General features: G+C 38.1%; 1 pseudogene; it reads left to right on the top strand.

Moving 5' to 3' along the window:
• On the top strand, window positions 3,385-24,590 carry LOC109833896 (annotated as a pseudogene).

The following is a 24,839-nucleotide window of genomic DNA, read 5'->3' as shown; positions in this document are numbered from 1 at the left end:
CTTCCCCCCCCCCCCTAAAGTTTTCAAGATCCTGTATTTCATTGTAGCTAGGATTGAAATATTTTGGATAAATAACTAGAGGTGTACTTTTGAATGTGGATTGAGTTGTCTTGTTTTGGTTAAAAAACCTGTCTTCATTTGCCTACTTGGTTAACAAAAGTGTACTGTTGAACATAGCTATCTTAGTTATAGACTTGTATCGAAGACTCGATGATGCTTGTACTCGTCCAAATCCATGTTTGGAATGAAGTTTGCATTTTCTATTGTTGAGGTGATGTTAGGAAATTAGTGAAGTTCAACTGATTCTGGGTACGGGGAGGGTTGCTCAATTTTCGGCTACTGGGCAAAGTTCATCGATTAGCAATGTCCGCTAGCTGGCCAGATTCAATTTGCTTTGAGATGTGCTGGCAAAGCTCATTGATTAGCAACTTTTGCTAGTTAGTGAAGTTTGTTGAGATTCGTCTCTGGATTTGCACCGTGATTTGGGGTTGAGATCTCTTGATTGAAGATCTCGCAAGATTCGTTATGGATTTGACCGAGTTTTGGGCTAAGATTTAGCCTCTTTGTCTGGTCCAATCAAATCTTAAAAGATGTAATTTTCTTAGGAGTTAGGATTTGAAAACATGCTATAAATAGTAGCCATCCCCTTCCATTCTCACCGGCTTCATCTTTTTCTTCCTCTCCATGTCTAAGCCATCATCACCAAGATCGGAGATGCTCCTTGACAGAGGAGATAAAATCAAAAGGCTCTAATAGGATCTATCCTAATAAAGAGCAATCAAGTGGATGAACTCTGCATACTTCGTCGTCTGGCAGAGTTGATGTCAGCGGAGAAAGAGATACTTGAGGGGATCATCAAGAATCAGCCGATAGCTTGGGACGAGCTGAATCATGATAGAGACGCATAGAGCTTTGAGTGCCGAGCTCTACGTAAGATTATTCAGCGACTAAATTGGCACTTGAAGAAGGATACTTGGATCTCCACAAGCGAGGACTCCGACAGTAACTACATGTTACGAACGTAAACCTAGATTGTAATTAGACATCATGTGGCTGACTCAGGCCTGACATTGAATTTTGATGTAAGAACATGCTTCTTCCCATTGATATGCCTCACTTAGAGGAACATGGGCTATTCTTACTTTCATAGGGAGAGATTTATCTCTCCAAGTTTTGTAACATCAGAGGAACAAGGGATATAGCTTGGTGTAGCTCCCGTATGCTTTTCTGCCGTTACACTACCCATATCTTAGGAATATAGGGTAGTAGCAAATAGAAACAAGTACCCATCGTCCTTGTAAATGAATAGTCTAAATGTCACCTTTTTCAATCAATAATATGAACTTTTCTCGAATGTTGAAATTGTACATCTTCTGTGTAACTGATCTGTGCATATTTTACTACTGTAGCGAGCTTTGAACTCTGCTTGACTTGATCTCTGCATAGAGTCACTGTGTTTGGAAGAGAAGCTTAGGCTTCCTTGTGTTGGTGAGAGTCGGTTTGAAATTCGCCAGATGAAGTCTCAAACAAATTGAGTTGAAGTTTACTCAATTTGCAGACTTATTGAAATCTGCCAAGTCATTTTGTCGAGGTTCACTATATTAGGTCTCAAACAAATTGAGTTGTGATTTTTCTCAACTTGGAGACTTAGTGAAATTCACTTGTGATCTTTGGCAAGGTTCGCCTTAGTGCCCTATTCAATTGGGCAATGTTCACTTACTTGAGAAACAGTCATCTGTACAAAGCTCAATATGTTATCTTAGGAGAGGTTTAGTGAGTCGGTTGGGCGAGGCACAGCCTAAGGATATAAAACTCAGGTCTTCAATTTGCATGCCTGGCGAAGTTCATTCAAAATAAGATTCTTGGTGAAGTTCAAGTCTGAAATCTCTAGAGAAGTTAAGGGCAAAATCTTCAGCGAAGTTTGGTAGCAAAATCCTCAACGGAGTTCGATAGCGAGATACTCGGCGAGGTTCAATGCGAAGAATCTTCAGCAAAGTTCAAGGTTGGTCTATAAATAGATTGTTTGCCTCCTTCTTCTTCACTTCAATTTCACACTTTTCTTCAAAACCTAGCTTTCTTAAAATCCCCAAAGTTCATCATCTATGGTTCCTCGTCATGCTATCTCTGGGAGAAGAGGATCTACTTAAGGAGCTCGTCGGCCAAGGGCTGAAGAGGCACCAGCATAGTTGGAGATAGCTATGGGTAAGCTTCAAACCCATTAATGGTGATCTTTGGATCAGCCTAAATCTCGACCCATTGGGCTTTAAACAGTGCCTCAAGGCATTTGAAAACTTGATCCGACGTTAAAGGTGAGATCTTTACAACCACTCATGGTCTTTCTGATGAGCTTCCATTGTTGGCAACGAAGCTATATCAACAGCCATCAATGGCACCCAATGTTGTGAGCTTCGTTTCTCAGGTAGAGCTCATCATTGTTAAACTTTTGGGCTTCTACATCGAACTTCATTTGCACAAAGTTTGATGCTTTGTTTGAGCGATCTTTGCTAGAGTGACATGTACCAATTTAGGTGACCTTCCCTCGAGTGAGATTAGCCTGTTCGAATTGGGTGAAGTTCACCAACTCGAACATGCAAGTGAAGTTCGTTATTTTTTTGTTGAACTTCGCTTCATCTTCTTGACACTTAGTCAATAAGATTGCTAAATTTGATCTTCGTCTGCTAACTCATTTGTTGTCTTTGTGCAGTTGCCTACTCGATGGCTCCTGTGGACCATCATAATCATTTCGGCCAATATGGAACTCATGAACCTGAGGTGGTGTATGCTTTTAATGGAAACGTCCCTCTGTTCTTCGAAGGCAGTAGCCAAGAGAGGATTGAGACCATATGTTCTAGTAGCAATAGAACTTTATGGGAAATAATCACTAATGCGAAATTCTTAGTCCCTCATGAAGATGTATCGGTGAAGCCGCATATTCTCTTTAGAGATAGTACCCGTAGTAGCAACTCTCTTTTCCATTGGGGAGAAGAGTACTAGTATTAAGTTCAAGGAGATCGTCGATTGGCTTTACCAGCAATAGAACGTTAGATCTCCTTCATGTTCTTGCAGCACCTTGCCATGCCCTGTCTCATGTGCTATAACCTCACCAATAGGGAAGATAGCATCAAGATAGGCTCTTTGAAGCATGGAGGCGGCTTTCATCAAGAAGGGTTCCATAGAGTCAATATCATAAGCTTGCATATATGGGTTTAGTAAATGAGGGCGCTCCTATTAATGAAGTTGTTGTTGTTCCTACTACCTTTGGGGATGAGCTCACTGAGACTGAAGCTCAATATCTTGACGGGGTTGGATTAGATCTTGGATACCCAATGGTGGGCCCATTTGGTGGACTTCGCTCTCGTCACCTTTGAGGAGAGATTGCGAGTGATGGGGCTCTATTCTATAGTGAGTGCTTTGAAGTACAGTGCTGAGATTTGTGCACCCATATTGCACGGTATCTTAGAGATGTACAATACTGATAGCAATACCTTCTTCACTTAGGCTGGAGAAATCGGGATTGCTTTGCATAAGATGTTTGAAGTATCTCGTTTGCCCATGGGGGTCACTCGTATGAGAAGTGTTTCCCCACTAATGAGGAGTTGAACACTTTCTCACATACTGCCTAAGTTGCGGAGGTGTTTCGGGAACTAGTCTGCTACTTTCTCATTTTCTAGAGGACTACTGTGAACGCCAGACATGATTTTATCGTTCCTTATGTTCCTTGGGCTAAATATCTATTTCCCAACGTAAGAAAGAAGGGAAATGCGGGTTTAGTCCTTTCAACCACGGATACTGAGATTGGGACTCGTATCTTCAACGACGGCCCAATATTACACATTGCCGAATCAGACATGTGTGGGTTCCATGCAGGTGATCAGTTTGAAAGCTTTCATCACTATGTGAAAGAACTGATATCTAAATTGGTGTTGCTTGCGGGGTTTTTCACAATTTAGCTGAAGGGTTGTGTCGTGCCTTCTCGGCCGAAGGATTGCGTCTCCATCAAGGCACTATATTCTACTGTGTTACTGGCCTCTCGGTATAAGTTAGCTCTCCTGCCGACAATGGTTAGCTGCATTCATCATGGCCTAAGTGAGTTGGCCACCGAATACTTGAAATAGGCAGACAGTTGCCCAAGGAATCAAGTGCTTAATCCTAGGGTGGAGTTACCATATATGTATCTAGTGACATGGTTTAATCAACATTGCTCTCTACTGATGTTGGCTGCTACGCCTGGTGGAGCAAATGTTGATTTGCTTTAGAGGTATGAACACTTGAAGTGGATAGTCAAATACCTTGCCAAGGTCTGCAGGATTCTTCAAAATAAGGACCATTATCGTCTTACTATTGTTTTACCTCGATTGAAGGTGTAAACCCTGGGGACGAGTTTGAAGACGGTATGAGTAGCGATCACCTACTTACCTAGTGGGTGTTTCAACTGGTTGGTGAATATTTGACCAGGTCACCTTGTCACTAGGTTGAATGGTACTGAGTGCTACATGCAGGTGTGCTCACCAGTTTGTTATGATCAGCTATATGTCGGGAATCCAAATTCTGGATTGCTGTGTATGGGGAGCTTGATAGATGGGGCTCGCGCTTAGTACCACTTTGTTGCTGGGGTCATAAGAGCTAGATTCTCACTTCCCCATCACATGCACAACTATTACATAACGTTAGGGTTCTACAAATGGTACAGCAAAGTGAGTGCTCCTCATCCCAACTTTTAGCTGAACAAGATTGGCTTGTTTTGGATCAGTCTGAAGTACAAGGAGCTCTCCAAGAAGTGTCCGAAGGGTAGAGAACCTAGGCTCTAATAATTTTTAGTAGAATATGTGCCAGATGAGGACTGGGGAGCACCAGGTGAACACTCTGTACCTTAAAGGCAGGTTGGTATCAACATCCGGGAACCGACTAAACTTGAAGTTGGCCAAGAAACACCTAGTAGAGGACAGGGTAAAGGAAGGCGACCATTACACATTCCTCCTCTTCCGCCACCTTCAAAGAAGCAACATTTGGCGACTCCTGAGCCTGAACTTGTTGATGAGAATCATAGCACAACTTCACGAGATCCAGTTAAAGTTCCAATTGGACACGTTACTAGAGCACGAGCAAAGAAGTTTAAAGATGTACTCAATGGGCTAGTTCAAGAGGTTTGGGCTCAAGAAAATTCATGGAGACCCATCCATTAATCATGATCCACCCATTCAACAAAGATGCATTAATATGATTCAAGTTCTAGAAGAATTCGGTCAAGGCTGAGTATCAGCAAGTTAAAATAGTCGTGTTTTGGAATAATTTTGGGTCTAATTGAAAGGCTTGCATGCTAAGATATTTAATTTCCTTTTCTATCTTTGCTTTTTTATTTGGACATGTGATCAGCCTTAATATGGTTGATTGTTTCCTTTTCTATCTTTTTTTATTTTGGACGTGTGATCAGCCTTGATATGGCTGATTATTTCCCTTTATTTTTAGGACTTTCCTTTGTATTATTCAGTCCTTTTAATGGGCATCTAGGCAATGAAAAAGGTCAGATCATTCAGAAAATTGTGAGAGCCTCTTGGTTCTTTGAAGAACTAAATTCGAACTTATCAAAATTTTCCATGGCGTTCACCATCGACTTATCAAACGGATTTTCCATCACCGTTTGTGGCGTCTTCCTTCTCTGAAATTCTTGTTTTACAATAAACAACGGGTTAAGGTCATCTATACTGAGGTTCTTGTTTTTTACGTAAACAAAGGGTCAAGGTCTGTCATCCGAATCTGATCATAGAACGAACTTGGGATCCTTTTTGTTGTCGGGTCTAGTCATTCTTGGCAGGGTTCACATCATTTAGTATCAGAGCCTAGGTTCTAGTTCAGATTTTCTAATCTTTTCAACTTTTTATTTTTTCTCTTTATTTTATGTTCTTTTAGTTTTTCTAATTCGGTTAGACACCCTAGACTGACCAAATTTCTTTTACCCAAAAAAGAAGAAGAAGAAGAAGAAGAAGACATGAAGGAATTTCAAAAAAAAATCTGGTGAAAAAAAAAGTAAAGAAAATGACAAAAAATTTTGTTTGTTTTCATCCATTTTCATGTCAGTAAGGCCAAATGTTACCTCACCCCAAAGACCAAAATTTGTCGTGGAAATTTTGATATCTTGTGTTTCCGAAAATATAATCAGTAGTTTCCCTTGTATTCTTGCCTTTAAAAACTGAAATTCCTTCATGAGTTCTTGGTAAATTGTTGCTGGAAATTTTGAGTATTATTTATTTAGTTCCAAAAGAACTGAAAGAGAATTATTGAGTGGAAAAAGGCAAGAGTGGTGAGAACATTAGAGTGATTAAGAAAAAGCCACATATTATGAGTGAAACACGTGAGGGAGTGTAGTGAGAATCCTATATTTTACATTATTTTTTCTACTAACTTTTGATTTGCAGTGAATATGTCTAAAGAAAGTACTTTCGAAGATGTGTTGCAAAAGATTGATACAAAGTTTATAATGGAAGCGTTGACAAGGAAGATGGGGAGAATGCTAAGGGTAGAGATGGAGTCAATTCATGAGCGATTAGATCAGGTAGAGAATACACATGTAGAGCAGCCCCAAAATGCTCCTCGTGTGCATAGGAGGGAGAGGGTTCCACGAAGGGTAGTGAGGGTAGATGATGATGAGTCTAAGGGAGGCGGTTTTGAGAAAGAAGATGACCAGGCTTCGGTTGTTAGTAACAGGAGGTATGGTGGGCAATTTAGAGAAGCTAGGAACTGATAAGACAATAACTTGGGTAGTATTAAGATGAAAATCTCATCTCCAAGGAAAGAATGATCCCGAAGCATACCTTGAGTGGGAGAAAAAGGTAGAGTTAGTGTTTGACTGTCATAGTTATTCCGAGCTTATGAAAGTCAAATTGGCAGCCATTGAATTCTCGGATTATGAAATTGTTTGGTGGGATCAATTGGTGATAAATAGGTGATGGAATAGAGAGCCACCCATAGAGACGTGGGAGGAAATGAAAAGGGTGATGAGAAAGCGATTTGTTCCTAGTTAGACTACCGGGAGCTGTATAATAAGTTGCAAAGTCTTGGGCAAGGTAACCGGAGTGTAGAGGAATATTATAAGGAGATGGAGGTGGCCATGATTAGAGCGAATGTAGAGGAGGATAGGGAGGCTACTATGGCTAGATTTTTGGTGGGTTTGAACCAAGAAATTCAAAATGTAGTGGAATTATAACATTATGTGGAGTTAGAGGATATGATGCACATGGCTACAAAGATTGAGAACCAACTCAAGAGGAGGGGCAACACATGTACAAGCCAAAGTCCAAGTATATCCGCTTGGAAACCGAATCCATGGCAGAAAGATGAGAAGCAAAGCAATCCATGACAAAACCAAAAATCGAGCAAAAACAAGAAGCGGCCAGCCATGGGAATCAAGGTAAATCTGATTCTTCCACTACTCATAATCGTGACATTAAGTGCTTTAAATGTCAAGGTAGGGGTCACATAGCAAGCTAATGTCCAAATAAAAGAATCATGGTGTTGGAAAACAATGGTAAAATTGTGACCGATAATGAATATTCCGACACCGAAGACATGCCACCATTGGAGGATATTTTCGATGAGGAATATTTAGCCCCTAATGCGTTGATCTTGGTTGCGAGGAGAGTGTTGAGTTTGCAAACAAAAGGAGTTGAAGAAGAGAAGCGGGAGAACATCGTTCACACTAGGTGCTATGTCAAAGACAAGGTATATAGCGTGATTATTGATGGTGGTAGTTGTACTAATGTTGCAAGCACAACAATGGTGGAAAAATTAGGACTGCCCATGTTGAAACACCCTAGGCCGTACAAGTTGCAATGGTTAAATGATAGTGGTGAGACAATGGTGAGCAAGCAGGTGTTAGTTGTATTTTGAATCGGTAAATACGAAGAAGAAGTGTTGTGTGATGTAGTACCGATGCAAGTGGGACACTTGTTGCTAGGGCGTCCATGGCAGTTTGATAGGCATGTGAAGCATGATGGCTTTACGAACAAATACTCCTTAGTACTTAATCAACAAAGAATCACTCTTGTACCATTAACGCCGCATCAAGTATATGAGGATCAAGTGAGTTTAAAAAAGAGAGCGATCAAAAGAGAGAGAGTGAACAAAAGAAAAAGAATGAAATTCAGAGAGAGGCCGAGAAAAAAAAGAGAGAAAATGAAAATCAAATTTCGACCATTGAGAGAGAACCAAAGAGAATACAAAAGAATTTCTAGGCAAAAGTGAGTGAGGTTAAGAGATCAATGTTTTCAAATCAGCCGATGATTGTACTTTTGTACAAAGAGGCATTTTAAGACACTAATGAACTTGACATTGCTTTGCCTAGTCCCATTATTTCTCTTTTGTAGGAGTATGAGGATGTCTTTCTTGAGGAAACACCACATGGATTACCTCCAATCCGAGGGATTGAACATCAAATTGATTTTATTCATGGTGTGATATTTCCAAACCGACCACCTACAGGAGCAATCCCGAGGAGGCAAAGGAACTTTAACGACAAGTGAGTTGCTGGAGAAAGGATATGTGAGGGAGAGCATGAGTCCATGCGCCGTTCCAGTGAGTTGCTGGAGAAAGGATACGTGAGGGAGAGCATGAGTCCATGCGCCATTCCAGTCTTACTTGTACCTAAGAAGGATGGGACGTGGAGAATGTGCGTTGATTGCCGAGCCATCAACAACATAATGGTAAAGTATCGTCATCCTATTCCCCGCTTGGATGATATGTTAGATGAGCTGCATGGTTCTTGTGTCTTTTCTAAGATTGATTTAAAGAGTGATTATCATCAGATTAGAATGAAAGAAGGAGATGAACGGAAAACTACCTTTAAAATGAAACATGGTTCGTATGAATGGTTAGTTATGCTTTTTGGTTTGACTATTGCTCCGAGCAGTTTTATGCGGCTTATGAATCAAGTTTTGCGTGCATTTATAGGCAGATTTGTTGTTGTCTACTTTGATGATATACTCATTTATAACAAAAACTTGAATGAACACATAGTACATTTGAAATCTGTTTTAGATGTGCTTAGGAAAGAAAAGTTATTTGCTAATTTGAAGAAATGTACATTTTGCACCGATAAACTTGTTCATTTTTATGGACCACTTACCAAAGTGTAGGTAATGTTCAGAGTTTTCATGGACTTGTTAGTTTTTATCGGTGGTTCTGAAAGACTTTAGTAGCATAGCTGCACCAGTTACCGAAGTAATCAAAAAAAGTTGGATCGGATTTAGATGGGGAGAAGATCAAGAGAAGGCATTTCGGTTAATCAAAGAAAAGCTTACCAATGCCCCCTTATTGTTTCTACCTAACTTTTCAAAAACATTTGAGATTGAATGTGATGCTTTAGGTATTAGCATAGGCGTAGTTCTTAATGCAAGAAGAACGACCAATTGCTTACTTCAGCAAGAAACTAAATGGGGTAGCCTTAAACTACCTAACTTATGATAAGGAATTGTATGCATTGGTTTGAGCTTTAGAGGCGTGGCTGCACTACCTATGGCCTAAGGAATTCATTATTCACACCGATCACGAGTCCTTGAAACACTTGAAGGGCCAACACTAGCTAAACAAAAGGCATGCTCGTTGGGTGGAGTTCATTGAGACATTTCCATATGTCATCCGGTATAAGCAAGGTAAGGAGAATGTAGTCGCTGATGCACTTTCTCGCAGGTATGCATTACTCTCTACACTTGATGCAAAATTGCTTGGTTTTGAACACCTTAAAAATTTATAAACTGATGACCATGAATTTTGTGAAGAATATCGAGCATGTGAGAAAACTGCTAGTGGTAAGTTCTTTAGGCTTGATGGGTTCTTGTTTCGAGAGAATAAATTATGCATGCCCAATTGTTCCTTGAGGGAGTTATTAGTGCAGGAATCTCATGGTGGGGGATTAATAGGACATTTTGGAGTCATAAAGACGTTATCTGTCTTACAAGAACACTTCTATTGGCCACACATGAAAAGAGATGTTGAGAGAATTTGTGGGAGATGTGTCACATGTAGGCAAGCTAAATCTAGAGTGCAGCCCAACGGTTTGTAAACTCCTTTACCAATTCCTGGTGAACCTTGGATTGATATTTTAATGGATTTTGTGTTAGGATTGCCTACGACTAAACGAGGGAGAGATTTAATTTTTGTGGTTGTGGATAGATTTTCTAAGATGGCACACTTTATTTCATTGTTCATTAGGGAGATTGTGTGATTACATGGCATGTCGAGAACAATTGTTTCGGATAGGGATGCTAAGTTCTTGAGCTATTTTTGGAAGACTTTATGGTGTAAGTTAGGTACTAAGCCATTGTTTTCTACTACTTATCACTTACAAACTGATGGTCAAACCGAAGTAGTAAATAGAACTTTGTCTACTTTATTGAGGGCAATTATTAAAAAGAACATCAAAATATGGGAAGAATATTTACCACATGTTGAGTTTGCTTATTATAATAGGTTTGTCCATTCTGCTACTAAATTTTTACCATTTGAAATTGTGTATGGATTTAATCCTTTAACTCCATTGGATTTATTTCCTTTACCTTTGACTAAGCGTGTTAATTTAGATGGAAAAAATAAAGCTAAATTTGTCAAGCAGATTCATGAGATTGTTCCATCAAATCCTTCAAGTGTGGGCAGTAATGACACCCATATGAGCTTCAATTCGTGCCATGAAATTGCATGTGCCGACAAGTTTGAAACAGTATTGGTAGAGGCATGTCTCAACATCAATGTCAGATTGCAATATCTCTCAATGTATTCTCTAAACATCTCACTTTCGCTTTGCTTCTCGGAAAGGAGTTTGGTCATGATAACATCGGACTGCACCTCATGGAATTACAAGAGGGTTTTTTATTCTAAATTTGCCTAAGATTTGATTAATCTTTCGAGCAAATTTTGGAACCAAGAAAAGGCTACTCCCTGGAGGGTGCTAATGAACATGCGTGCCTTAATGCATCGTTAACCTACCTTTCTAGTTTACTGATGGAAGTAGTAGATATGCTGGTTGAAGAACATTTGCCATCAAACACATGTAATATATGTGGCTTGAACTTCATCAGGTAGGGACCCATGTCCCACTCGATGAGATAAGATCGGATGATTCCAACCTTCTTGAGCTTTGTTCATTTAGAAAGAACATTGAGCTACTTCAGAATGTCCTACAAGGCATTCACTTCCTTATTTGGCTTTAAAAGTAGTGTTGCTTCTGATCATGCGTGTTCAGAATTCACGTCGTCTTGGTGTTCTTGATCTTCATCAGATAGATTTTCATCAATTGGTCTCTTCCCTTTTGAAGAACTTGGATGGCGTTGAGATGTCAACAAGAGGTTTTTAATCACCTCTTCCAGATGTTCAATCTGCTCATCTGAGTCCTTCTTTTGAGCTACCATTTGAGTGAGAATATCCTCTAGGTCTGTTATATCTACCTCCCACCTTTGTTCTTGGCTTGAACTAGGAGTTACATTTGATGCTATAGCAGAGTTGGCATCGCTAGAAGTGGGTCGGTTTAGCTAAGATGAAGATTGTGATGTCCGTATTAGGATGAAAGAGTAGTAGAGATGAAACATCGCCCTTCTTCTTAGCCTGGTGTTGTGACACACATCATCAGCTTCTGGTAGTTTGGATTCAATGCCAGGAGAGTACACTGGATCGGGTGAGCTATTTCTACTTTCCTCGTCATCTATAGAAGTTACATTTGTCATGTTGATAGTGAGTATTTGCATTTTACCCCTTTGAGAACGCCACTGTCATTTAGTCCGAACCTCTGAAGGCTCGGGAGCATGACCGAGATGGTTAAAGACTGATCCTTTACATTGGCAACTCTTTTTGAACTACTGAGACCACTTCTCTAAGGGTCACACAATGCTGACATTAGTGAGCTCTCTTTACCGTTACGAATTCTCTTAGATCAATATCGGTGCCAACTTCGCTGGTCTTTGCCTTAGAATGCGAACGTCACTTATGACAACGCTGGCTAGATTTTTGTCTAGCGGAATCATTAATGATTATATTATTCCTTTTAGGGAATTTTTATGAGGAGTTTACCCGATTCTTAGCTTCTATCAGGGAAGCATAGCAAGCGTCGCAAGACGCTTTAAATCAAACTCCTAAAGGAGTCAAAGACTAAAGCCTGAGATCAACATCTTGATCTTCATTCGAGTCAAGAGTCGAATATCCTTCACTCTTGGCGAAGTTCATTTGGCTTCTAGCGAAGCTCAAACTACCTTCGGCGAAGGTAGTTTTTTTACACGTAGGGGTCATTTTAGGCCCGAGATTTGCACTGTGGTGAATTCTACGACAACTGCGTATAGCTATCGTTGAAGAGACTTGGTTCGTGGAAATAGATTTCTCAAACTTTGCTTGGTTAAATTCATTGACCAGTGTTTCAGCAAAAGACCCAAGGGTCTTAGTGTCCGTATACGATACAACTTTCTCATCGGAGGAGAAGGTAATCTCCATCAAAGTCGTCATCCTATTTTGGGTATTTTAATATTATAATTAACTCGGATTACAATAGAAAGAATAAGGGTGAAATGATGGAAAAATTTATATTTCTTGGGGAGGGTTCTTTTCTGTGTGTCGGTGGAGCATCAATGTTGTACTCCGTTAATGCACCGACTAAGACGATGGGTCTTTTGCTATTTAGAAGAGGTGGATTGCTTGGAAGATAACTCAGTCTTCTCTCAACAGCTTCTCTCAATAAAATGAATCGCAAGTGTGATTATAATCTCTTTATGCGTGTGTATTCTTAGCTAAGGCTTCCGAACTTGTAAAACGGATGATCTCCTCTCCTCTTATAGGCTAAAAGAGAGAGGTAATGGCCTTTAATTGTGGATTAAGTGGCTATTAAAGTAGGAGATAATAGAGAACGGTTATTCCCCTAAAAATAGCTCTCAAATGGCTATTTGGCGACTTCATGGGCTTAGTGAAGTTCGTTGAAGACGTGGGCGAAGGTCAATGCGGCAGCGGGCCAGGGTTACTGCGGACGTGGGTGAGTCTTCTTCGGAAGTGGATGACTTGGTCCACTTGAGTTGACATAGGCGAAGTTCATTTGCTGGCAAACTTCGCCCATGAGTTCAAATTTAACATAGATTTTGACTCTAAGCGCGGTCAATTAATGAGCTGTTTGGCAAGGTTCGATTTAGTTGTCAGGTGACCTTCGCTGCAACTTGTTGTTGGCTTAATTTTGGACCCGTTTGAAGTGTTTAGCCTATGGTCGTTACTTCTTAGATCCAAGTTGATCATCGGCCTAAGTAAAAATACATTTTGACCGTCTACAATCCTAACTATTGCATCTATCACAAAATGATGGGGAATCCTTAAGCTTCGATCTGAGCAAAACAAAGTTACTATTAATATAGCGACCCTTCAAAATGGATCCATGTCAATGGCTCATATTTAAAATGGGGTTGTTCCAATTCCCACTGCAATAATGGAATTGGTCAATCATGATCAGTAAGGTTAACAAAGCTAAGGCTTTGTCCCTCTTACAACTGCTAAAGGAAAGATGATGTGGGTCTATCTTGACCTTCTCTAGGATGTGCATTGGGCTTCTTCTAAGCCTACATCTCATGCAAAAGCCAAACACAAGAGTAAATCTTATAATGTCATCTCTACGATCATAGGCGAGGAGTCCTTGCAAGCCTCTTCAATTAAAGATTTGGAAGAAGAAAAAATTGTCATGGTAGCTCAGGATGAGAACTAGTAAATGTTACATAAATAAATACAAATAGCTGAGACCTTCTAAGCAGCTCAAACCCACCAAACAAATGGAAAAAAGGTTCAACAAGGTGTTGTAGCCACCATCCACAGGACCAAAATTCTATTCTAGTATGATATATTGGCTCAATTGGTCAACATCCCAGCTCGTATTATTGGTCTTTTTATTTTGATGATGTTTTTACAAACAATTTACAACTAACTTTGTTTGTCTAGTGTTTGTGTTTTTGTATTTATTCTAGACAAACAATAAGTTGGAGGTTGGATGGAATCGAGCATTCACGATCATACCCGTTGGAGGTTAGTGGAATAGTGGAATGAAGCCTATGCATACTAGTCAAGATCCAAGTTCAAGCTTCATCTAAGTTTACCAAGATGAGCATATTGAAGATTCCAATCTTCGTAAATAGTTTAGGGTTTATACTTGTGTGTTAATACTTAGAGCTCAATATCACACACACACATTTAGTTTGATTTATCACCGTTTTGGATTATAAACTTAACAATATTATTTTATATCTTTTATCAAGTCTATAAATCTATTGGAAAGTTTTCAAAACTTTGTTTAAACTCAAATATTATTTTATATCTTTTATCAAGTCTATAAATCTATTGGAAAGTTTTCAAAACTTTGTTTAAACTCATTTTGTCAAAATCAAGCTTTTACAAGTTCATACTTATGTGATTTTACAAAATGATAAGATTTCACAATTGGGGAATGTAAATTGGAACATTATTTTTTGTAACATGTTCAAAATCACATTTACAAATATTTCCCAATGTTTCATTAAGTTTGGAATTGATTTGTTATGTTTAATTAAATTTACAAAATCAAGTTTTTGTTCGTACATGTTTAAAGTTCATGTTCGTGCATGTTTTTACAAAACAGATGAATTTTCACAAATGGAAAACACAGTTTAAAAAATTCTTTTTCTAACATGTTATATTATATGTTTATAACAATTTTCCATAATTTTATTATTTTTGGAGTTGATTTACTATATCAAATTGATTTTAAAAAAATTGGGTGTTTCAATAGTTTTCAGAATCTAGAATATCTATGTTCAAACAATTATTTCTCTCAACTGGAAAGTTAAATTTAAGAAATTCTTTCTCTAACATATTTACCTACATGTCCAAAAACTTCTCTCAAAATGTCATGATATTTGGAGTTGGTTTATTATTTGTAATTGATTTTAAAAAACTAGATACGCAATTTTCCAGACTCTGCCAAAACCTGTAACCATCTTATAAGTCGACTGATCAGCTGACCGTTGCACAGTAACGGCTAGTTTATGATTTTTGTTGGATTTTTAGGTGATTTAGTTGGATTTTTGGTGATTTAGTTGGATTTTAGGGCTGGTTTCTTCAGGCCTATATATACCCCATTGCCCATTGTATTTAACATTCAAGACAACCAAGAAAGAGTTTAATCAAGTTTAAAAGGGTTTTAGTTTGTTTTAAGTTTTATTTAAGTTTGAGTTTTGAGTTTCAAGTTTGTGATTTCATAAGAGCTAGAGGAGATCATCCATTGGTGTTTGAGTATTCAACTCATCTCCCTCTCTCTTTTGTCATTATAGAGAAATTTCCCTAAACTCTTTCTAGTCTTATATTTATTTTTTTGTTAATTATTTTTATTAAAGCTAGATTTATAATTGAGTTTAGATTTGTTTTACTCTTTGCTTACACACACAACCATTGAGCTTATTATATTTTTCTATATTATATAATTTAGGTTGTGGGGAGTGTGACATTGAGTGTGATCTTTCATTGTGTTCTCATCCATAGTAGAGAACAATCATTTATTGTATTGAGCTTTCATTTGTGAAGTCACATTGTATTGCACAAATACACTAAGAGGAGTGTAGAGGTGAGAGACGTGGTCGGTCCCAAGAGGAGTGGGGTCGGTGGTAATGCTTAGATGTAGGTCATAATTCCGAGAACTTGAGGGAGACACGTGAGAGACCAACACTTGAGATGGAATTTGTGTAGTTATATTGTGAGTGATTGTGAACGTTGATCAATGAGCATTGAAAACCGATATTGTCTGGTTAAATATTTTCAGGTGAGCATTGAAAACCCGGTGTGATAGTGGATTTCTCCTCGGGAGTGGGGAGCAGAGATGTTGGACGGAAGGTCCGAACTCCATAATCATTTCTTGTATGTTTGAGTGTGGCTTGTGCTCTTATATTTAGTTTATCTCTATCGTCATTCTCTATTGTATAATTTATCCACTATATCATTTGTATTTGTTTATCTTGTTTCACCATTGTGTTATTTGTATATCCTTGCATATATATTGTTCATATCTCATTTGCTAGGATATATTTGTTAATAAGTTTTAATTTGGCATAAAATCAAATTAGATTAGCATAACCCTATTCATCCCCCTCTAAGGTTCTTTCCTAGTGGCATTAGGGGTCTTTCAATTGGTATCAGAGATTGGTGCTCTTTGATTTAAGGTTTAATCGCCTTGAGTTAAAGATCCAAGTTATCTTTTTGTGCTAATCTAATTTTGAGATTTTTTGTATCTTGCTTGCACATTTCATAATTATAGACTTTCATTGTGCAACTTGTTTAGGCTATGATCATAATGTTGCTCCTAGAATAGATAATTTCCCCTATGACCAATAATGTTCTAGATTTAATATATTTGTTGGATCTAGACATTTAAATTTATGGGAAATTATAGATTGTGCCTATATTATACCCACTTTGGAGAAATCTAAGTGGAGCAAAAATGATAAAAAATATTTACAATGAATAAGATTTTGTTAGAATATTTGCTAAATGCTTTTGACTCATCTTTTTCTAACATGTTTGTTCATTTTGATAGTGCTTACACTTTATGAAATTTTATTGAAGCACATCAAGGGAACTTGGAGGCAATCTGACAAGCTTTGGAGGATTCTTCTTCAAGTTCATGTGGAGCATCGAGGCAATCTGACAAGCTTTGGAGGATTCTTCTTCAAGTTCATGTGGAGCATCATGCACACGGCCACTAGGCGATAGCCCTAGTGAGGTTTGCGAGTTCGAATCCATTAATGATTTATCTAGTGATGAACTTTCTTGTGCTTCTAAAAAATTATTGCATGCCTACAACAAATTTCATCATATCTTTTTAGAGTTAAAAAGCAAGCATGTTATTTTGAAATCCGATCATGAGAAGCTAGGTTCCAATTTTGATATCATTGAAAAAGAAAATATGATGCTTAAAGAAAGTAATAATATTTTAAGTTTGGAAAATGAAAATTTGAGCTCATCCATTGCTAGCTTATCTCATAAAAAAGATAATGCCTTGTTAGAAGTAGAAGCTAGTAAAAATAATTTAAGTTCATTTATAAATAAATATGTTTGCTCTACTTCTAATGTTAATGCTGATGTGTCTAATGATAAGTTGAATATCATTAAAATCATATTTTATCCTTAGATTCAACTCTTAGTACATGCATTAACAATCATGATAAGCTTATGAATATGTGTGCTAAGTCTTATGCTAAAACATCTAAACATCCTATACATCATGCACACATGTATAGCAAAATTTACAAGTGCTCTATTTGTGGTCGTAAAGACCATTTGTCTAAATTTGCTATGATGCACGTAAACCTACAAAATCAAATATTCCTTGTGCATCTCATCAAGCTTCATCATCACACACACATGACATGCTCACAATGCTCATCATAAACATGCACGTGTGTTTAAATGTGATCTATGTGGTCGATTTGGTCATTTGGCAAAGTTTTGCTTTAATTTAAAAAAGATTTCACTTTTGCCAAATAATTTTAAAAGACCACAAAAGTTTAAATATGATGTTTGTGGTAGATTTGGACATCTTGCAAAATTTTGTTTTGACTTGCAAAAAGTTTCTAATTTGCAAAATGTTTCAAATAGACCAAAATTGTTTTAAAATGTTTTACATTTGCAAAATGAATTTAAAAGACCATATTTATTTACAAATGTTCCACGTGTACATACAATGGTCCACAAAAACAAATGGGCCTCTTTCATTGCACTTATTGTAATCGGAAGGGTCATTTGAGAAATTATTGTTATGACCGGATTAGTGCACTAAATGCGCCCAAATGGGTTCATAACCCAAGGGCTTTGAGCTTTAATGATAGGGTTCATGTCCCTAAACAATCCGGCACTAAGAATGCTTGGGTGCCAAAATCTTTTTAAAACCAAGATTTTTAATATTTTTTTTGTCTTGGTTTTGAAAAACATGTTTTTAAAATTTTTGTAAATAAAATTTTTTTTTTGGTATGAAAACAATTTTTCTTTGATCAATTCTTTTTTTTCATGATTATTAGTTTGGATTTTTATTGAGAGGTTTGTATTTATACAACCCCCCCCCCCCAGACCCCCCCCCCCAGGTTTATTGGGTGTTTATTCTCAAATCTTATTTATCGGGTGCTAAAAATGTTTATATGGATTGAAACAAGCTTAAGAGCTTGATATGATTGCCTCTCTTGTCATTTTGATATTGATTTCTTTCTTATGTAATTTACTTGTGATTTATGATCTCATTTGAGTGATTTGTTTTCATTTGAAAACTTTTTTCATGATACTCATGTTCTTCTTTCATTGTTTTCATAAAAAATTTTCACATGGTTTTTTTTTTGTGTGTGTTTTGAGACACACTCTTCCATAATGATATATCTATATATGTTCTCATAATCTTTTTGTATGTGAGTGATATTTAGCATGTTTTTAATCTATGTTTGCTCACATATATTTGCATTAGTCCTCATTGCATATAATTAAGGCATTTTGGTAGGGGGAGCTTTTCCCTATATTTATTTTTATACTCACCATGCTTATAGGTAGGGGGAGCTTTCGCTTTCCTATTTTTTTTATATCCCCATTTTTTATGTTGCCAAAGGGGGAGAAATATGTGAGTATATTTATGTTTATGAGTATTGTGCTTTATTGTATATTTTATACTCTTTGTGTAAATTGTTTGTCATCATCAAAAAGGGGGCCTTTTTATTTTGATGATGTTTTTACAAACAATTTATAACTAACTTTGTTTGTCTAGTGTTTGTGCTTTTGTATTTATTTTAGGCAAACAATAAGTTGGAGATTGGATGGAATCGAGTATTCACGATCATATCCGTTGGAGGTTAGTGGAATAGTGGAATGAAGCCTATGCATACTAGTCAAGATCCAAGTTCAAGCTTCATCCAAGTTTACCAAGACGAGTATATTGAAGATTCCAAACTTGGGTAAATAGTTTAGGGTTTATACTTGTGTGTTAATACTTAGAGCTCAATATCACACACACACACACATTTGGTTTGATTTATCACCGTTTTAGATTATGGACTTAACAACATTCTTTTATATATTTTATCAAGTCTATAAATCTATTGGAAAGTTTTCAAAACTTTGTTTAAACTCATTTTGTCAAAATCAAGCTTTTACAAGTTCATACTTATGTGATTTTACAAAATGATAAGATTTCATAATTGGGGAATATAAATTGGAAAATTATTTTTTGTAACATATTCAAAATCACATTTACAAACATATCCTAATGTTTCATTAAGTTTGGAATTGATTTGTTACGTTTAATTGAATTTACTAAATCAAGTTTTTGTCCGTACATGTTTAAAGTTCATGTTTGTGGATGTTTTTACAAAACAGATGAGTTTTTACAAATGAAAAATGAAATTTAAAAATTCTTTTTCTAACATGTTATATTACATGTTTATAACAATTTTCCATAATTTTATTATTTTTGGAGTTGATTTACTATATCAAATTGATTTTACAAAATTGGGTGTTTCAGTAGTTTTTAGAATCTAGAATATCTATGTTCAAACAATTATTTCTCTCAACTAGGAAGTTAAATTTAAGAAATTCTTTCTCTAACATATTTACCTACATGTCTAAAAACTTCTCTCAAAATGTTATGATATTTAGAGTTGATTTACTATTTGTAATTGATTTTAAAATACCAGATACGCAATTTTCCAGACAATGCCAAAACCTGTAACCATCTTATAAGTCGACTTATAAGTCGACTGATCAGCTGACCGTTGCATAGTAACGGCTAGTTTCTGATTTTTTTTGTTTATTTTATTGTTTTTAGGTGATTTAGTTGGATTTTTGGGCTGGTTTCTTCAAGCCTATATATAACCCATTGTATTTAATATTCCAACTTGGGAGTAGGGTTAGCAGATATGAAACTCGCCTGAGACTTGTTGAAAAACATGTAAGATGCAATGCCAAGGTAGATCTCTAAGCCAAAATCCAAAACAAACCAAAATCCTGCACCAAAAGCCCTTAAACTCTTCCAAAAATTAACTTAGGGTTTAAAGAATTATTTGGTGGCTGCTAGGGTTCAAAAGAATGAAATAATACTAAAAACCTCGTGAAAATCTGATATATATCAGAGAAACGAACATGAGCCTCAAAATACCCAAAACTAAGTTGAAAAACGAAAACAGAATACAGGTTTTGCAGTCGACTGCGACGGTCAATCGGGCTGCAGTCGACTGCGACAGTCGACCGGACTGGGAATTTCCAGTTTCTCAAAATTTTTCCTTTGTGCATGTTTTCGACTCATTCTATTCTCATGTATGGACTTGTTTATACTCAAAACACTAGTTAATGTACTCATACACTATTTAATGATATTTGTCTCAATAACTATCTACTTATAATAATTAATCACACATTAATTATATTATCTTAAATTTTTGAGATTTTACATCCCCCCCCCCCCCCCTTAAAAAAAAGAATTTCATCCTCAAAATTCTGTGATCGTATCTTAAAGATTAATAATACGAGAAAAGCACTAAGAGGGGATAATCCAGATAAGAAAACCCTCTCATACACTTCTTGTACCATTAATCCCCAGATCCGAAAAGCAAACATTTAAACTTAACGGTCTAAAATGTGTGCACTTTTACTTAACCCCTAACTAAACGGTACTAGTATGTCGGGAGAAAAATTCAAACAAGGAACCCCCCATATATATACCATATGTTCTGAATGATTAGGAGCTAAGTGTTGAGTGACCCATTCTAGCGTTAAATATAAATGTGGCTGAACAACATATATAAACATAAATGCATAGAAGCATACTCAAACATTAACATCTTACCTGCTCAAACAGGTGTGGGTAGTCGCGACGTACATCCTTCCCGTGCTCCCAAGATGCTTCTTCGGCTCCTTACTGGTTCTACTGAACTTTCACTAATGGGATAACTTTATTTCTAAGCTTTTTATTCTCTCTAGCAAGAATGCATACCGGAATCTCTACGGTAGTCCAATCATCCTGGATCTCGATCTCTGGTGCATCTATCACCCTCTGCTGCTCCTCGTCACGCAAATGCTTCTTGAGCATCGAAACATGAAACATATCGTGTACACTCGACATTGATGTTGGAAGATCTAATCTATAAGAAATAGCTCTAATATGCTCAATAATCCTGAATGGACCAATATATCTCGGGGCAAGCTTTCCCCGTCTACCGAATCGCTAAATGCCCTTCATCGGTGATACTTTTAACATGACTAAGTCTCTGACCTGAAACTCTAGAGGTCATCACCTCTGATCTGCATAGCTCTTTTGTTGACTCTGAGTAGTACGAATGCGCTCTCTAATCAATGTCACATTCTCTGTGGTCTGTCTAATAAGCTCCGACCCAAGCAATAGGCTATCTTCTGGTTCTGCCCAACATATAGACGATCTGCAAGGCCTCCTGTACAATGCTTCGTACAGCGCCATCCTGATAGTAGCTTGATAACTATTATTATATGCAAATTCAATCAATGGGATGTGGTCCTCCCATCTACCCTGAAAATCTATCATGCATGTTCGCATCATATCCTCTAATACTTGATTCACCCTTTCTATTTGACCATCTGTCAGGGGGTGGAAGACGCTACTGAATGACAACTGGCTGCCGAATGCATTTTAGAAACTCCTCCAGAAATGAGATGTGAAGACTAAGCCTCGATCTGATACAATCGTCTCCGAGACTCTATGCAATCGAACTATCTCCTGAATGAAAGTCCTCGCATATTTCTCTGCTGTATAAGTCGTCTTCATAGGTAAGAAGTGTGCCGACTTCGTCAGCCTATCTACTATCACCCAAATAGAATCATTTCCTTTCTTTGATTTAGGTAATCCTACGATGAAATCTATAGAAATATCTGCCCACTTCCACTCGGGAATGGGTAAAGGTTGTAGGATTCCTGCAAGTCTCTGATGTTTTGCCTTCACTTGCTGGCATGTAAAGCACTTAGAAACATACTCTGCAATCTCTCTACACATGCCACTCTACCAAAAATACCTCTTCTGGTCCTTGTACATTTTCGTTGTGCCCGGATGTACTGTATACCTAGTACGATGCACCTCATCAAATAGATCCCTCTTCATTTATGGATTGTTCGGTATAACTAATCGGTCCTTCATCCGAAGACCTCCATCTGCTCTAATAGTCTAATCAGCCTTAGGTTCTTTGGAGATCTCCCCCTTCCAGGTTTGAATCCAAGAATCCGGTGGCTGAGCTACGACCACTCTGTTGCTCCAAGATGGCTGCACTGATAAAGCTCCTAAGAAAGCACTGCTCCCACCAATCTCCAACCTAAAATCATAGTGGCTGAGGGTATAAATGTCTCGATATAATGAACATCTCAAAGCCACAAGTCCACGACGACACTTCCTACTCAATGCGTCCGCTACAATATTCACTTTTCCTAGATGATATTGAAGTGCAAACTCATAATCTTTTCTCGACCCATCGTCACTGCCTCTGGTTGAGTTCTTTCTGTGAAAAGATATATTTTAAGCTCTGATGATCTGTGAATAATTCAAAGTGTACTCCATACAAATAATGCCTCCACGCCTTTAATGCAAAGACCACTGCTGCTAGCTCCAAGTCATGCGTGGGGTAATTCTATTCATGAGTCCTCAACTGTCTCGAAATATAGGCCACAACACTCTGCGTCTATATCAAAACACCTCCAAGTCCCGATAATGATGGATCAGTGTAGACAACAAAGTCTTATCACTGCTCGAAAGAATCAACACCGGTGCTGCAGTCAACTTAGCCTTCAAAGTCTCAAAGGCCTCCTAGCACTCCGTGCTCCAAATAAACTGCACACCCTTCTTCTTAAGGCGTGTAAGTGGTGTCGCAATTTTCAAAAAATCTTGAATAAACTTTCTGTAGTAGTCCATAGACCTAAGAAGCTACGAATCTCGGTAACGGTCTTCGGCGGCTCCCAATCAAGAACGACCTCCACCTTAGTCGGATCTATTGCAAATGCCTTCTCGGCTGATAACATGGCCTAAAAATCTAACCTCAGATAACCAAAATTCAAACTTGCTAAAATTAGCATACAACTGGTGCTCCCGTAAAGTCTGTAGTGCCAATCACAAATGCTGCTCATGCTCGGCCTCCGACCTCGAAAAAATAAGGATATCATCGATAAACACTATCACAAACTAGTCCAAATATGAAGGGAAAATCTGATTCATCAAATCCATGAATATCACGGGTGCATTGGTCAACCCAAATAGCATGACAAGAAACTCGAAACACCCATATCGAGTCAGAAATACGGTCTTAGGAACATCCATCTTCTGAACCCGCAACTGATGATAACCGGAACGAAGATCTATTTTTGAGAAATATTATGCTCCCTTCAACTGGTTGAATAAGTCATCAATCCTTGGTAGTGGATACCTATTCTGGATAGTGACCTTGTTCAACTCATAATAATCGATGCACAATCGCATGCTCCCATCCTTCTTCTTCACGAAAAGGATCGGCACCCCGTACGGATTAAACCCTGAGACAACAACTCATCTAACTGGATCTGGAGGTCCCTTATCTCCACAGACGCCATATGATAAGGTGCTCGGAAAATCGGTGTGGTGCCTGGCTGTAACTCTATGTAAAACTTGACCTCTCTTAATGGAGGTAAACCTAGTATGTCTTGGAAGACATCCTAATACTCTGAGACCACTCGCATCTCACTCAAATCTGCACCCCGATCTCACAACATCACATTCTCAATGTATGCCAGAAATGACTTTGTAATATGGTTCCCCCGTGAGGTCGCTACCACCAACTCAGATCCATCACTAGCTCGCAAGCTGACTGTTTTTGCAAAACAGTCGATACTCACATGGTAGGAAGATAACCAATCCATACTAAGGATAACTTAGAACTCAGACATATGTAACACGATCAAATCAATCACGAACTCAGAATTGTCTAAGCTGACAACACATCTCCTACAAACACTCTCTAAAAGAGACACCTCTCCTAAAGGAGTAGATACAGTTAACAGAATATCTAACGGCTGCACTACAAGCTGAAGTCTAACCATAAACTCATAGGAGATGAAGGAATGCGAAGCGCAAGAATCAAAAAGAATACATGCTGGAAAGGAGTTCACAAGAAACGTACATTCCACCATGGCCCCGCTCGCATCATGGTCATGAGGAATGGCTGCATATACTCTACCAGTAGACGAAGGCTGCTGCGATGCATCGCCTGGAGCGTATGGGACTATCTATCCCTGCTGGACCTCCTGAATAGATCGAACATGTCCCTCAATCCACGGGACTACTGGCGGTTCCTCAATCCTCAATTGCTGGCTCTGGCCTCAGCCCTGAGCATGGTGCTGCTGCTGCTGATGATAATTCTTACCCTGCTGGCCTAATGAAGGTGCTCTATGACACTTGGATGCTTGGTATCCAAATTTGTTGCAATTGTAACGAGTCCCCTAAAACCTATGTTGCTGCTGTGCCCTCTGATCATGTTGATGTTCCTTCTTATGGGGACCCTGCTGATGTGGACCCTTACCCTGTTGTTGGGGTCCTCCTAGTCCTGTAAAAGGTCTCTTACCTTTACCTTTATCCTTGGGCTGTCCTGATTTAACATTTCCATCCTTGCCTTTTAGGAACATAGCTGAGTTTGTCTCCTGAGCCATGACGGCATCCGCTACCTCCCGCACTGATTGAAATCTTCATGATATCAGATATTAATGTAAACCTAGGCGAAGCCCCATCATAAACATTTGAGCCTGCCACTCCTCGGTGTGCCACATGCCCGTGAATCTAAGTAGTGTCATAAATTTACTCC

Source organism: Asparagus officinalis, chromosome 1 (genome assembly GCF_001876935.1).
Source record: "Asparagus officinalis chromosome 1, Aspof.V1, whole genome shotgun sequence".
NCBI classification, from domain to species: domain Eukaryota; kingdom Viridiplantae; phylum Streptophyta; class Magnoliopsida; order Asparagales; family Asparagaceae; genus Asparagus; species Asparagus officinalis.
Note: the sequence above shows the minus strand (reverse complement) of the source record. Positions and strands in the feature narration are given on the sequence as shown.